Below are 15,426 nucleotides of genomic sequence, written 5' to 3'. Positions count from 1 at the left end.
GTTTTCTATTTTGATCTGTTTAAATGTTCACAGTTTTGCACACTTGTGGGTTTTGAGCATTTTCAGCTTTTCTCTAGGGCAATGCTCACAGGCGAAGGGCAGCACTTCAGGGTTGGTCAGACCATCGTTATGTCGTGGGAGACACTGACAGGCAAAAAAAAGTGGAAGCTTTAGACCCTTCGAACACAATTGTACATTTTTGTCCTGTGCGGTTGACAAAGTGAATCTTTTTAAATCAATCTTTTCAGTTCTCAGCAGCCTTTTTCCTCCTTCACCTCCCTGCCCATTTGGATGGTTAGCAATGGAAATATTTTCCCGATCAGTTGGCGTGTGTACAATGAAATGGACGTTTCCTGGAAAAAAATCGCACCCTTTCAAACCAACTCAGACACTGCCTTAGCCGCCACTTTTCCCAGCGTCCGGCTCCATGGGAGGCTAACCTCCATCCCCTCCCCATGTGCCCCCTTCCCGCTCCCTCCCCCACAGGAGCCCAAAGCACACCCATCACGGCCCCCCAGTGCCAGACGGCGGGGGGTGGGGGAAGTGAGGCCCCAGCCCCCATGTGCCTCAGCCCCCACAGCCCCTGGGCAGCGCGGCCACAGCCCCACTGGCCCTGGAGCGTGCCCCCAGCCCCGGGCGGCCCCCAGTCCTGGAGGGAAGCTGGCCTGGGGGCCGGGCCACGGTAGGCTGTTTGGGGAGGCAAGCCTCCCCTTGCCTATGATACCCACTGCCCATGTCTGGCTCCCTCAGTAACCTGTGTTCCTGCCTCGCTTTACCCCGCACTGGGCTCTAGCAGCTGTGTGAGGGTGAGGGGCACATTCGCTTGGGGGGCTGGGTCCATTGCTCAGTCCCCAGCAGCCCTGTTTTGGCCGGGACCGTCCTGGGTCCCAGGGAGCTGCCTCTGCCCTGAGGCTGAGCAGAGGGGTCACTGCAGTTCCTCGTTTCTCGCTTTCCCAGCAGGAAGGTGGCAGGAGCTTTGAGTGAGGAGGGGGCAGGTACCAGCTTTAACCCCCAGTGGGAAGCTCCACTCCCCGGCCGGGGGGCCGAGAGGGAAGTGCAGCATTGGGGAAAAGCCACCCAAGACCAGAGAGGACCCGGTGGGGGCATTGGGTGGGGCAGCCTCCAGCCCCGAGAGTAGGGAGGGGAGCAGCACCCAAGGGACAGCATTCCCCCAATCCAGGGAGCCATGAGCAGCTCCAGCAGCAGAGCCCAGCCCTGCCCGGGGGAAAGGCCGGATGTCGGAGACGAGCCATGGGGTAAAGGCGAGGGCTGGTGACGGAACTCTGCTCGGGGTGCTCCGTCGGCTAATGGGCTCAAAGGGGGGCTGAGGGTTGAGCATCCAGGGGCTGAGGGGGATTTGGGGGGGATCATAGGGACGGGTGGTGGGACAGGATGGTCATTGGGGCCTGGTGTTCAGAGGAATGGAGCAGTGAGGGGCGGGGGTTTGTGGGAGCAAAGTGGGGATTGGGAGAAGGGAATCATTGGGGGTAAATGGGGATCTATGGGGCAGTTCAAGCTGCAGCCAGGAGAGGGAGGCTAAGGGCTGAGCTGCCCCCCACCAGGTCCCTGGTCCCACCAGTGGGGTGTGGTTGGGGGTGGGGGATGCAGGTGGCTCCCCCAGCGAGGTGCACCCTGATCCCAGCTGGTGAAAGGTGGGGGGCACAGAGACATTTCTGAGCGGGGCGGGGGGGAAGTCTGGGGGTCCCATGTCGTTTTACCAACCAAAACGATGAATAACGTCCACCTGGCCGCTTATGCCAGCGTAACTTAATGGGGCTCAGCAGTGTGAATCCACCCCGCCCCCCCCCCGAGCGACATACATTTATGCTGGCGTCAGGGCTCATGGGCACAGCGCTGTGTCAGCGGGAGAAGCTTTCCCCAGCAGCTGCCCTTGGCAGAGGTGGTTGAATGTGTGGACATGGCCTTAGTCTTTCCCCATCGGCTCCCCCGGGAAACGCCCCAGGATGCTGCCGCTCAAGGTGACCTGACCTCCCTTCTCCCTGTCACTGACCTGGTGCGGGAGATTCCAGAGACCTTCGGGCTGACCCGGTGCGGGAGATTTCTGAGACCTTCGGGCTGACCCGGCGTGGGAGATTTCTGAGACCTTCGGGCTGACCTGGCGCGGGAGATTTCTGAGACCTCCAGGCTGACCCGGTGCGGGAGATTCCAGAGACCTCCGGGCTGACCCGGCGCAGGAGATTTCTGGGACCTCCGGGCTGACCCCGCACGGGAGATATCTGAGACCTCCAGGCACTGCCAGAGACTGGGGGGATGAAACATCTAGAGACAGTGACCAACTCAACAAGGGGGCAATGGGCCCTCTTTGGGGTGCAGACAAGAGAGATCTGATCCCCTTCGTGGGGGCTGTCACCCCAGCTGCGACACGGTTCAACCCCAGCGGATCAACACCTGTCCCCCGGGGAGTGGGGCAGGAATATTCGCTCCCAAAGCTCATTCATTCTTCAGTGACTCCTGCTCATTCCCTGTCTGATCCCAGGAGGGGTCATCGCCATCTCTGATCTCTCCCGACTGGGGGCTCAGGGGCACGGGGGATATTGCTGAAGAGACTCTGGACTCCGGATAGTTAATTCTCCAGCTGGGGCTTGTCCACACACCGCTGGAGTTGAATGGGAAATCTGGATTCTGCTGAGAGCAGGGGGTGGAGGGAGGAACTCACCTGTTTTACTCCAAGCCAGGCCCCCGACGTGAGGGAACTCCCTTCCCCAACTCACTTCAGGATCCCTGCCAGAAGCGGGCTTCAGTGTAAACAGAATTAACCTGAACTCTTCTCCCCTGGGAAGCGGAGCAAGGCCCAGTCATTCCGTACTCAGCTCAGGGACAGCCCTGGGGTCAGGGGGATAATATAATCAGGGATCATAAGGACAAGACGATACCAATGATGTCTTTAGTTATGAGCTGAGCAGTGCCCGGGAGTGTGCGAGTGAGTGCCCCAGTTCCCCGCCACACACACCCAGTTGTGTGACACAATTCCTGCCTCTGGACGCAGAGGGACTAATTCCAGATATCCGGGGGCAGCCGTGTCAGTCTGTATCCACAAACACAACGAGGAGTCCGGCGGCACCTTAAAGACGAACAGATTTATTTGCGCATCAGCTTTTGTGGGTAAAAAAACCCACTTCTTCAGATGCATGACTCCAGCTGTGAATTCCAGATGTGACCCACAGGAGGGGTAACAGCAGCAGTGAGATGCAGGGAGGCTGGTGCCTGGCGTGAAGGAGACACCTACCTGCGTGGGAGGCAGGGGGACTCTGGGGGGAGATTTAACCAGCACTCGGGAGGAATCAGCCCAGGGGTGATGCTGCAAAAAGACCTGGGAGCTGCCAACCCCCCTCCCCACTTATTTCTCCCTTTTCAGTGTCTCCTCCTCGTTTTGGAGACTTGGTCACTTTCCAGGCGCTGGGACCCTCCTGCGGTTGGATCGGCTCCTGGGGATGCTGCTGCCGGGACTGGCGCCAGATCGCGGGACCAGGGCGAGTCAGCGCCGCAGCTCTGCAGGGCGCAGGGCCGGGGCATTGTTGCAGCCCGGGGGTGGTTTGGACAGACACTGAAAGGGCTGGAGGCGGCTGGGAGCGGTGGGTGCTGGGAGGAAGGAAGCAGGAATCAGGGAGAAGAAAGGGTCAGATACGGCACAGCTCCCGGGGAGGGGGAGGTTTTCTCCAGCTGGGACCAGCCCCCAGGATCTGCTGACCGCAACTCCGGAGCCTTCAGGTAACTCCGAGAGAGCCCGGGGACAGGGACTCTCTGCCCCAGGGGCGTCGGGAGCCCGAAATCCTGCAGCCCAAGGAGCTGGTCCCTGGTAGGGAATATGCGCCCGTGGGCAGGGCGGGAGCTGGGTTAGCAGCTCCCTGCCCCCAGCTCAGGGCAGCCTCTGCCAGGGGCAAAACTGGAGGTTTCTGATTCAGATGGGGCCAGAGACAGGGCCCCAGTGGTGTTCCCCTGGGGGTGGAGGGGCCAGGGAGGGAGAACTGGGGGGAGATGGACCTGGCTCTGGGCAGGCAAGAGATGGCAGGGGAAGGAGAGCAGGTGACAGAAGTAGCGATGGTTTCACCACCCTCCTTTAAACCATTGATAACATTATCTCTAGTATCTTCCCAGTTTTCTCTTTACTTCTCAGACATGGATAGGAAAATCTCTGTCCGTTCCCCCTCCCCCTCTCAGTTCGTGGAGGTGTTCGCTAGTCTTCTCAGGTTTTGCCCCATGTCTCTCTCATTCTCAAATGTCCCTTTAAAATCTCCCCAAGACCAGGTGGGGGAGGTTAGGGCTTTTCTTGGACCAGCTCCTGTTGGGCAGAGAGACAGCGCTCCCCGTAAGCGCCAAAGTCCGTCTCTTTTGCCAGCAAAAGTTGGCCCAATACAAGATGTTACCTCCCCCCCCCTCCTTTCTAGCTCATATCCTGGGCCCAACAGGGCTACAAAACCACTGCCTTCCCTGATTGAAAATCTCCGTAGCCTAGGCGGGAGAGGCCTGAGAGGCAGCTGCCTCTGGGGTGGGGATTCTCTGCCAGCAACAGATCATGGCCGAGCATGTTTTGACCAGTTTTCTCCCTAATTATCAAAGGCTGATACAAAATAACCTGAATGCTCCATTTTCTCTCCAGTTATTTATTACTCATTCAGATTCCCCCCCCCCCCGTCTCTCTAATTATACAATATTAACTCGTAATCGCCTGAGATTTTGCCTTTCCTCAAATTCTTGAATTTGGAGGTAAAATCTTTGCAAACGTCGCCTCTTTTCTCTGCTTATCAAATAGCGATAAGCAATTCACTCAAATGTTACCTCTTTTTTTTTTTCAAAGATCAACTAATGATATAAAACACCCCCAGCCTTTTCCCTCTTTCCTGTCTAACATATAGAAATGGATCCACCTTTCTCAGATTTCCAGCTGTTTCTCTTTGACGACTGAACCTTCAGCTCAACGCTCAGAGGCCGCCTTTTCCCAGGGAATGATCAAGTGTCCATTACAAATCCTCTCAGGCTTTTGTTCCCCGTGTGTTTGAATTGCAGCAACGTCTTTGTTTTTGGAGGGAACCTGTTGTCCTGAGTCACTGTCCATCCTGGAGGCTGCAGGGAGCTAAATGATGCGGTGATTTTCTCCCTCGTTAGAGAATCATTTGTTTCTGCCTTTATCCGACTTGCCCCATATTTAATACACCTCAAAGCCAGAGCTACTTGATCGAACAGCTTCCCAAGGGGAGCAGTGGGGGCAAAAGACATATCTGGCTTCAAGACTGAGCTTGATAGGTTTATGGAGGGGATGGTATGATGGGATAGCCTAATTTTGGCAATTAATTGGTGTTTGACTATCAGCGGTAAATATGCCCAATGTCCCGTGATGGGATGTTAGTTGGGGTGGGATCTGAGTTACTACAGAGAATTCTTTCCTGGGTGCTGGCTGGTGAGTCTTGCCCACATGCTCAGGGTTTAACTGATCGCCCGATTTGGGGTCGGGAAAGAATTTTCCTCCAGGGCAGATTGGCAGAGGGTTTTTCACCTTCCTCTGCAGCGTGGGGCACGGGTCACTTGCTGGAGGATTCTCTGCACCCTGAAGTCTTTAAACCACAAGTTGAGGACTTCAATAGCTCAGACATAGGTCAGGGGTTTGTTACAGGAGTGGGTGGGTGAGATTCTGTGGCCTGCGTTGTGCAGGAGGTCGGACTAGATGATCATAATGGTCCCTTCTGACCTTAAAGTCTATGAACAATGTCTCCCAGCTGCTAACAGGACAGTTGGATGGAACTTTTTCTCATCTCCAGACAGGGCTGGAGGAAAGGTTCATTCCCCTCAGAAAGCTGCTTTGTGCATGGCCAGGTCCTGTTCCCAGGGCAGTGTCCAGACTGGCTGGGAGTCGCCAGGCTTCTGTATTTCCCTGTCACTGAAAGAGCATCCAAAACCCGTGGTGAATGGTCTCCAGGAGGGGTTGCTTCCCCCAGTGGTAAGACCCTTTGGGCTGGGTGCATGGTGGGCGTTATTGGCCAGTGACAGGACCTGGGAATTCTTAACTATTTCAGCTCCGCCAGGCCTCCCATTCTCCTGTTAAAGAAGCATCACCCCCAGGGCTGCCTTTGCCTGTGTGCGTGGCCGGCAGGGGCTGCCGCTAACTTTCTATCCATTTATCAAATCCTGACATGAAGTCACGGCAGATTTTGCTGCTCTCCCCACTTCAGAGCGTCTTTATTTCCTCTCATTTGCATTACTGGGACCTCTGCCCATCTCTTCCCACTGGTACCCTCCATTTACTGTCTCAGCCTCCGCTCCTGGGCCTCTCCCCAGGAAAGAGCATTTCCGGGCAGTTTGAATCGACACGAGAAAAACGAAATGGGCCCAGGATGGCGCCAGACCCAGAGGAAAGAAAGAACCCAGCGTTGACTATGTGAGTACTCTGAGCGCTGGTGACAAACGAGGACCAAGCGCTGTCAGTGGTTGTGATGCTGGGTTTGTGCGTTCTTTACCCTCATTACAATGATTTCACCCCCAAGTTTCTTTCTCATTCACCCCCTTTTCTTTCTTTCTTTCTTTCTTTCTTTCTTTCTTTCTTTCTTTCTTTCTTTCTTTCTTTCAATCCATCCTTTCATTCTTTGTCCTTCGTTCTGCAGTGCGGGAGCCCAATTCTCATGTGCACCCCTCACACTTTCTGTCTAGGTGAATGGAGGGGGAGATGGAGTATGAAGAAATCACATTAGAATGGGGGAGATTCCCAGTTTCTGTCTCTTTCTTGGGGGTGAATTTTAGCGTATCACACATCAGAGGCAGATGCCTCGTGCCCCCTCCCCCAGCTCTGCCGGTGCCCCTCACTCCCGACCCGCAGCCCCTGCTAGCCCAGGCCTGCCCCCCTCCCTGGGATGGGAGTGAGGGGCACCGGCAGAGCTGGGGGGCGGAACAGGGCTGGGCTAGCAGGGGCTGCGAGCGAGGGACACCGGCGGAGCTGTGGAGGGGACAGGGCTGGGTTAGGAGGGGCTGCGGGTTGGGAGTGAGGGGCACCGGCAGAGCTGGGGGGCCCGGGCTGGACTGGAAGGGGGCTGTAGGTCGGGAGTGAGGGGCACTGGCAGGGCTGGTTGGGGGGCCAAGGCTGGGCTCGCAGGGGCTGTGGGTCGGGAGTGAGGGGCACCAGCAGAGGTGCAGGGGGGCAGGGCTGGGCTAGCAGTGGCTGTGGGTCGGGAGTCAGGGGCACAGGCAGAGCTGGGGGGGGTAGGGGGGGCTAGCAGGGGATGGAGGTTGGGAGTGAGGGGCACCGGCAGAGCTGGGAGGGCAGGGCTGGGGTGGCAGGGGGCTGCAGGTCGGGAGTGAGGGGCACCGGCAGAGCTGGGGGGGCAGGGCTTGGCTAGCAGGGGCTGCGGGTTGGGAGTGAGGGGCACCGGCAGAGCTGGTGGGGGCAGGGCTGGGCTAGCAGGGGGATGCAGGTCGGGAGTGAGGGGCACCGGCGGATCTGGAGGGGGCAGGGCTGGGTTGGAAGGGGTCTGCGGGTCGGGGGCTGCGGGTCGGGAGTGAGGGGCACTGGCACAGCTGGGGTGGGGGCAGGGCTGGGCTTGCAGGGGGCTGCGGGTCGAGAGTGAGGGACACCGGCAGAGCTGGGGGGCATAGGTCCAGGCTAGGAGGGGCTGCGGGTCGGGAGTGAGGGGCACCACAAAGGGCTGTGGGGGGGCAGGGCTGGGCTAGCAGGGGCTGCGGGTCAGGAGTGAGGGGCACTGGCAGAGCAGGGGGGGGCAGGGCTCTGCTGGCAGGGGGCTGCGGGTTGGGAGTGAGGGGCACCGGCGGAGCTGGGGGGCCAGGGCTGGGCTGGAAGGGGGTTGTGGGTCGGGAGTGAGGGGCACTGGCAGAGCTGGGGGGGGCAGGGCTCTGCTGGCAGGGGGCTGCAGGCCGGGAGTGAGGGGCACCGGCAGGGCTGGGCTAGCAGCGGGCTGCGGGTCGGGATTGGGGGACACCGGCAGAGCTGGGGGGCGTAGGTCCAGGCTAGGAGGGGCTGCGGGTTGGGAGTGAGGGGCACTGGCAGAGCTGGGGGGCCAGGGCAGGGCTAGCAGCGGGCTGCGGGTCGGGAGTGAGGGGCGCCGGCAGAGCTGGGGGGTGGGCAGGGCTGGGCTTGCAGGGGGCTGCGGATCGGGAGTGAGAGGCACTGGCAGAGCTGGGGGGCGTAGGTCCAGGCTAGGAGGGGCTGCGGGTTGGGAGTGAGGGGCACTGGCAGAGCTGGGGGGCCAGGGCTGGGCTGGAAGGGGGTTGTGGGTCGGGAGTGAGGGGCGCCGGCAGGGCTGGGCTAGCAGCGGGCTGCGGGTCGGGAGTGAGGGGCACCGGCAGAGCTGGTGGGGGGCAGGGCCGGGCTAGCAGGAGCTACGGGTCAGGAGTGAGGTGCACCGGCAGAGCTGGTGGGGGGCAGGGCCGGGCTGGCAGGGGCTGCAGGTCGGGAGTGAGGGGCACCAGCAGGGCTTGGGGGGGGCAGGGCTGGGCTTTCAGGGGCTGCTAGCAGGGGGAATCAGGGGCTCCAACAGGGCCTTTATTTTCCTCTCTTGCAATAATGAATTGAATTTTGTGGCTGTGTGGTAAGTGCGGAGAGATTAAATTTGGGAAATTCAGTCTCTGTATTCGTAAGTCGATGTTTTACTCTCACAGTTCCAGGCACACACTGAAATACTCAGAGGGATGTAAGGGCTTGTCTCCGCTGGGAACTTACACTAGCAACGCTTCGTCTCTCGGGGTGTGAAAAACTCACAGCCCTGAGCAACGTAGTTAAACTGACCCAAGCCCTGGTGTAGACAGCGCTAGGTGGATGGAAGAATTCCTCTGTTAACCTCACTACCGCGTCATGGGGAAATGAATTAACTAGATCAGGGATCGGCAACCTTTCAGAAGCGCTGGGCCGAGTCTTCATTTATTCACTCTAATTGAAGGTTTCGCGTGCCAGTCATACATGTTAACGTTTTTAGAAGGTCTCTTTCTATAAGTCTATAATATAGAACTAAACTATTGTTGTAGGTAAAGTAAAGAAAGTTTTTAAAATATTTAAGAAGCTTCATTTAAAATTAAATTAAAATGCAGAGCCCCCTGGACCGGTGGCCAGGACCCGGGCAGTGTGAGTGCCACTGAAAATCAGCTCGCATGCCGCCTTCGGCACACGTGCCATAGGTTGCCGACCCCTGCTGTAGATTGTTGTTCATTCCCCACCTTGGCAATCCAGACAGTCCCTTTCCCAGGCGTATCGTAGAGGGGGGCAGAGGAGAGAAACATCCCCCCACATACACACACACGGGGCAATTCTTCCTTGCCCGATTCAGCCCCCAGCACGGCCCTGCCCCGGGCTGGATCATCAGCGGGCCCAGCCCTGTCACTGGCTGCAGCTGGCTCTGGGGGGTGCCCGGCACCTCAGGGGACCAGCCTGGCCGAGCCCTGGCAGCGCTTTGCCTGTTGTTCCCTTGGCAGAGGAGAACGAGCCGGAGCGTTTGCCGTGCCTGGGTCTGTCCAAAGGAAATCGCCAGTGGCCCCGGGGGCTCAGGGACGAGCTGACTCACCTCGAGAACTGACCCAAGTCTGCGGCTCATGCGGTAAAGGGAGTGTTTGCTTTTGAACTGGCTTATCCACGACCCCGGTGCAGCGGGCTGGCGAAAGGATCTGAGTCCCGGCTCCCACTCCCTTTATCCAGAGCCCGGCCTGCCCTCAAGGGCTCCCCTTCCTCCCTCCCTCCTGTGTGGCAGAGTCCACGTAACCCCAACAAGGCTGGAACCAGGTTTTCTGGGGGGCTCAACCCCCCAATCGTGTCATAGGACAGGGGAGAGGGGGTCCCCACTCCGGGGTGCTCTCTCTACTCTGGACGCTTCCCTGACCCACTGGTCACTGCACAGAGCTCAAAGCAAATATAATTTATTAACCAGCGATCAATTTAAAAAATAAGGCAACATGGGAAAGGTGAAAGGAAAACCCGTCACCCCGCTCCGTGGCCTGGGGACGTCACAACCAGTGTCTCTAGAGGGTAAAGGGCGATTCACAGTCTGTTCCTCACCCATCCTGCCCAGGACCTGGCTGTGCTGCAGGGATGCTGCGGGTCGGACGTGGCTTCATGCTCTGGGGAGTAGGTCCCTTCTTCCCAGCGTCAGGCCCCATGTTGGGGCTATGAGCCCCCTCCATGTCTGGCCTGCAAGGACCCTTGGCTGGGGGTGTCTCCCTGCGCCGGGCCCTCTGCCCGGGGTCCCCCTCGCTCGCCCCAGCTGCTCCCCACACCCAGCTCCGGACGGCTCCAGCCCCAGCTCCACTCAGCTTCAGGGCCGATAGAATCATAGAAGATCAGGGTTGGACAGGACCTCAGGAGGTATCTAGTCCATTCCCCTGCTCAAAGCAGGACCAATCCCCAACTAAATCATCCCAGCCAGGGCTTTGTCAAGCCTGACCTTAAAAACCTCTAGGGAAGGAGATTCCACCACCTCCCTAGGGAACCCATTCCAGTGCTTCACCACCCTCCTAGTGAAATAGTGTTTCCTAATATCCAAACTAAACCTCCCCCACTGCAACTTGAGACCATTGCTTCTTGTTCTGTCATCTGCCACCACTGAGAACAGCCGAGCTCCATCCCCTTTGGAACCCCCCGCAGGTAGTTGAAAGCAGCTATCAAATCCCCCCTCACTCTTCTCTTCTGCAGATTAAACAATCCCAGTTCCCTCAGTCTCTCCTCATAAGTCATGTGCTCCAGCCCCCTAATCATTTTTGTTGCCCTCCTCTGGACTCTTTCCAGTTTTCCCACATCCTTCTTGTAGTGTGGGGCCCAAAACTGGACACCGTACTCCAGATGAGACCTCACCAATGTCGAATAGAGGGGAATGATTACGTCCCTCGATCTGCTGGCAATGCCCCTACTTATACAGCTCAAAATGTCGTTAGCCTTCTTGGCAACAAGGGCACACTGTTGACTCATATCCAGCTTCTCGTCCACTGTAACCCCTAGGTCCTTTTCTGCAGAACTGCTGCCTAGCCACTCGGTCCCTAGTCTGTAGCAGTGAATGGGATTCTTCCGTCCTAAGTGCAGGACTCTGCACTTGTCCTTGTTGAACCTCATCCGGTTTCTTTTGGCCCAATCCTCTAATTTGTCTCGGTCCCTCTGTATCCTATCCCTACCCTCCAGCATATCTACCACTCCTCCCAGTTTAGTGTCATCTGCAAACTTGCTGAGAGTGCAGTCCACACCATCCTCCAGATCATTAATAAAGATATTGAACAAAACCAGCCCCAGGACCAACCCTTGGGGCACTCCGCTTGTTACCAGCTGCCAACTAGACATGGAGCCATTGATCACTACCCGTTGAGCCCGACGATCTAGCCAGCTTTCTATCCACCTTACAGTCCATTCATCCAGATGCTGCTGCTCCGCCTCCAGCCCCCTGGGCTGCTCCTCTGGCCCCTGCCGCAGCTCTGCTCCCTCCTGGCGCAGGCAGCCCCAGCTCACATGCAGGACGGGACCCCTCCCCCCCGGCCTCCTGACTCCCTCGTTGGCCTGCCCGCCCTGTCAATCAGACTGACCGGGAGCGTTGGCCTCTCCCCATTGGCCCTGGGGACTGTCAGTCTCCGGGTCCTGATTTCCCATTGATCCTTCCCCTTTCTTTTGCTACTGGGAACTAGCAACCAGACCCCCCAGCGCTGAGTTCTGGTAAGGGGCCAACAGTCCCCTTAGACCATCAATGGTGAAAGGAGGAAAATGTCACATTAATTCCCACTGGGCACATTTCTGCCCCTTTCCCAGGTGTGGCCTGCCGAGCCCACCAGCTGCGAGAGACCAAAGCCCGGATCTTTCTGCCCGGGGAGAGGTTTCCGTGTAGCAAGGCTGGGCTGGCATAGGAGGCAGGGCTGGCCCGTCCCGTCAGTGGGTATTAAACCAGCCTGGACCTGGACCTGCCAAGGCTGGCTCATGTCTGGAGTGTGCGAAGCAAAGGAGCAGGGATCACTGGTGAGGTTTGTTGTTTTGTGAAGGTTTTTTGGGGGGCGGGGGGCAGGGCCTATCACTGAACTGAAGAGGGTCGTATCATGGGAAGGAGACTAAAAGCACCCGATGAGGGTGGGATTCGAACCCACGCGTGCAGAGCACAATGGATTAGCAGTCCATCACCTTAACCACTCGGCCACCTCATCTGAGCTGCTGATGTGGTTTTAACACTTCCCAAAGTCAGTGCTGCTGGGAAACTTTTCGCCAGATCACCGGCTGGCCAGGACTGGAAAGTTTGACTATTAAAAGGTTTCAGAGTAACAGCCATGTTAGTCTGTATCCGCAAAAAGAAGAACAGGAGTACTTGTGGCACCTTAGAGACTAACAAATTTATTAGAGCATAAGCTTTCGTGGACTACAGCCCACTTCTTCGGATGCATATAGAATGGAACATATATTGAGGAGATATATATACACACATACAGAGAGCATAAACAGGTGGGAGTTGTCTTACCAACTCTGAGAGGCCTCCTGTTTATGCTCTCTGTATGTGTGTATATATATCTCCTCAATATATGTTCCATTCTATATGCATCCGAAGAAGTGGGCTGTAGTCCACGAAAGCTTATGCTCTAATAAATTTGTTAGTCTCTAAGGTGCCACAAGTACTCCTGTTTTTCTTTTGACTATTAAAAAAAGTTCTTGGTGCTATTGTAGAAGTCGATGTGCAATGAACAAACCCCCCAGAATACCCCTGGGCTGTGCAGACACGGGTTCGCTGTTCAAAGTCTGTGTTTCAGAAATGGCCACGGTTCCCAATGTCCAACATCCACATTTCTAACGGGGAGCTGGACATGGAATATGTAAACGGCCGGTGCCCAGCGCGCCGACAGAGGTGTAGTGGGAATTCAGAACTGCTGGAGGCTTGTTTGGGAAATTTGCCTTTACTGGGAAAATTTGTCTCTGTTCTGAGGTCACCGCAGGGTGGCTGTTTTGAGGAATGATTACTGCACTTTTTTTACAAGATAAAGTAATAGCTAAATTTTATATCATTAGTTTTTTTTCAGTCACTGCTTCCCAGGATAGACATAAGAACATAAGAACGGCCGTACTGGGTCAGACCAAAGGTCCATCCAGCCCAGTATCCTGTCTGCTGACCGTGGCCAATGCCAGGTGCCCCAGAGGAAGTGAACCTAACAGGTAATGATCAAGTGATCTCTCTCCTGCCATCCATCTCCACCCTCTGACAAACAGAGGCTAGGGACACCATTCCTTACCCATCCTGGCTAATAGCCATGAATGGACTTAACTTCCATGAATTTATTGAGTTCTCTTTTAAACACTGTTATAGTCCTAGCCCTCACAACCTCCTCAGGCAAGGAGTTCCACAGGTTGACTGCGTGCTGTGTGAAGAAGAACTTCCTTTTATTTGTTTTAAACCTGCTGCCCATTCATTTCATTTGGTGGCCCCTAGTTCTTATATTATGGGAACAAGTAAATAACTTTTCCTTATTCACTTTCTCCACATCACTCATGATTTTATATACCTCTATCATATCTCCCCTTAGTGTCCTCTTTTCCAAGCTGAAAAGTCCTAGCCTCTTTAATCTCTCCTCATATGGGACCCGTTCCAAACCCCTAATCATTTTAGTTGCCCTTTTCTGAACCTTTTCTAATGCCAGTATATCTTTTTTGAGATGAGGAGACCACATCTGTACTCAGTATTCAAGATGTGGGCATCCCATGGATGTATATAAGGGCAATAAGATATTCTCTGTCTTATTCTCTATCCCCCCCCCCCTTTTTTTTTAAAGGAAACACTATTTCACTAGGAGGGTGGTGAAGCACTGGAATGGGTTCCCTAGGGAGGTGGTGGAATCGCCTTCCTTTGAGGTTTTTAAGGTCAGGCTTGACAAAGCCGTGGCTGGGATGATTTAGTTGGGGATTGGTCCTGCTTTGAGCAGGGGGTTGGACTAGATACCTCCTGAGGTCCCTTCCGACCCTGATATCCTGTGATTCTATGATTCAGTCACAGAAAGATCTGGACTGAGAAGGAAGGAGATGGCTCCTTTTACAGCAAATGTTTGTGTTCCTTGCTGCTCCCGCCCAGGGGGGTTGAGGCTGCTGATTCAGGCTGTCACTGAACTGAAGAAGGGAGAGGGTTTTTTTGGCAGGGTCGGATGCCTCGTCTTAAGAACAACAAGGAGTCTGGTGGCACCTTAAAGACTAACAGATTTATTTGGGCATAAGCTTTCGTGAGTAAAAACCTCACTTCTTCGGATGCATAGAGCGCTAAAATTCATTTGCAAATTCAACACCATTAATCTGGGCTTGAATGGGGACTGGGAGTGGCTGGCTCACTACAGAAGCAGCTTTTCCTCTCCTGGAATTGACACCTCCTCATCTATTATTGGGAGTGGACTACATCCACCCTGATTGAATTGACCCTGTCAACACTGGTTCTCCACTTGTGAAATAACTCCCTGCTCTCCATGTGTCAGTATATAATGCCTGCATCTGTAACTTTCACTCTCTGCATCTGAAGAAGTGAGGTTTTTACCCACGAAAGCTTATGCCCAAATAAATCTGTTAGTCTTTAAGGTGCCACCAGACTCCTTGATGTCACAGTCCTGAGTGTCTAAAGTTAGATGATTCCTAATTCTATATTTCAACTAATCAACAACTGTATTTTCAGAGGTGCAGGAGACATGGGAACTCACTGGTTTTACTAACAGCTACTTGTGTGTGGCACTTTTGAGGGAAAAGAAAAAAATCAGACCACGTACACTAGAAACCTCAATATGCACTTAGGAGCTTAATATTTGAGTATTTCAGCCCCAGGTCTAAGCAATCAGAAGCGAACCTTCTTTTCTGAGCTGGGGAGGTAACAGGTAGGCTGTTCTGTAGTTAGAGCAGGGGAGTCAGGGCTGCTGGGTTTCTAAAGCACTCTATGCATCCGAAGAAGTGAGGTTTTTACTCACGAAAGCTTATGCCCAAATAAATCTGTTAGTCTTTAAGGTGCCACCAGACTCCTTGTTGTTTTTGTAGATACAGACTAACACGGCTACCCCCTGATACTTGAAGCCATTAAACTTGACTCCCTTCTCATTAAAACGCTGTTTCTTTCTATGGTAGGAAAACATAGGAGAGAAGAATTTCAGTTACTCTTGCAACCTGATGGATGAAGTAGTTGATATTATAAAGAAAACCCTGTAAATCATTCGTCTACACTTGACTAATGGCTTGTTTCCCCAGTTCAGTCCCAACTGCTCTTCTCTGACAGTAGGGAATTTTTTCCTCATGTCCAACCTAAACTGCCCTTGCTGCAATTTAAGTCCATTGCTTCTTGTCCCTGCTGCAGATGTTAAGTATCAGGGGGTAGCTGTGTTAGTCTGTAGCCACAAAAACAACAAGGAGTCCGGTGGCACCTTAAAGATGAACAGATTTATTTGGGCATAAGCTTTCGTGCATCTGAAGAAGTCGGTTTTTACCCACGAAAGCTTATGCCCAAATAA

General features: G+C 54.9%; 1 non-coding gene across 1 annotated transcript; it reads right to left on the bottom strand.

The window, feature by feature from the left end:
- Positions 1-12,035: 12,035 nt before the first annotated feature.
- On the bottom strand, positions 12,036-12,117 carry TRNAS-GCU (transfer RNA serine (anticodon GCU)). Its single transcript has one exon. It is a non-coding gene; the product is annotated as a tRNA-Ser (tRNA).
- Between the last annotated feature and the right edge of the window lie 3,309 nt (positions 12,118-15,426).

Source organism: Malaclemys terrapin, chromosome 15, assembly GCF_027887155.1.
Source record: "Malaclemys terrapin pileata isolate rMalTer1 chromosome 15, rMalTer1.hap1, whole genome shotgun sequence".
Lineage (NCBI taxonomy): Eukaryota > Metazoa > Chordata > Testudines > Emydidae > Malaclemys > Malaclemys terrapin.
This window is presented reverse-complemented; position numbering and strand designations above follow the sequence as displayed.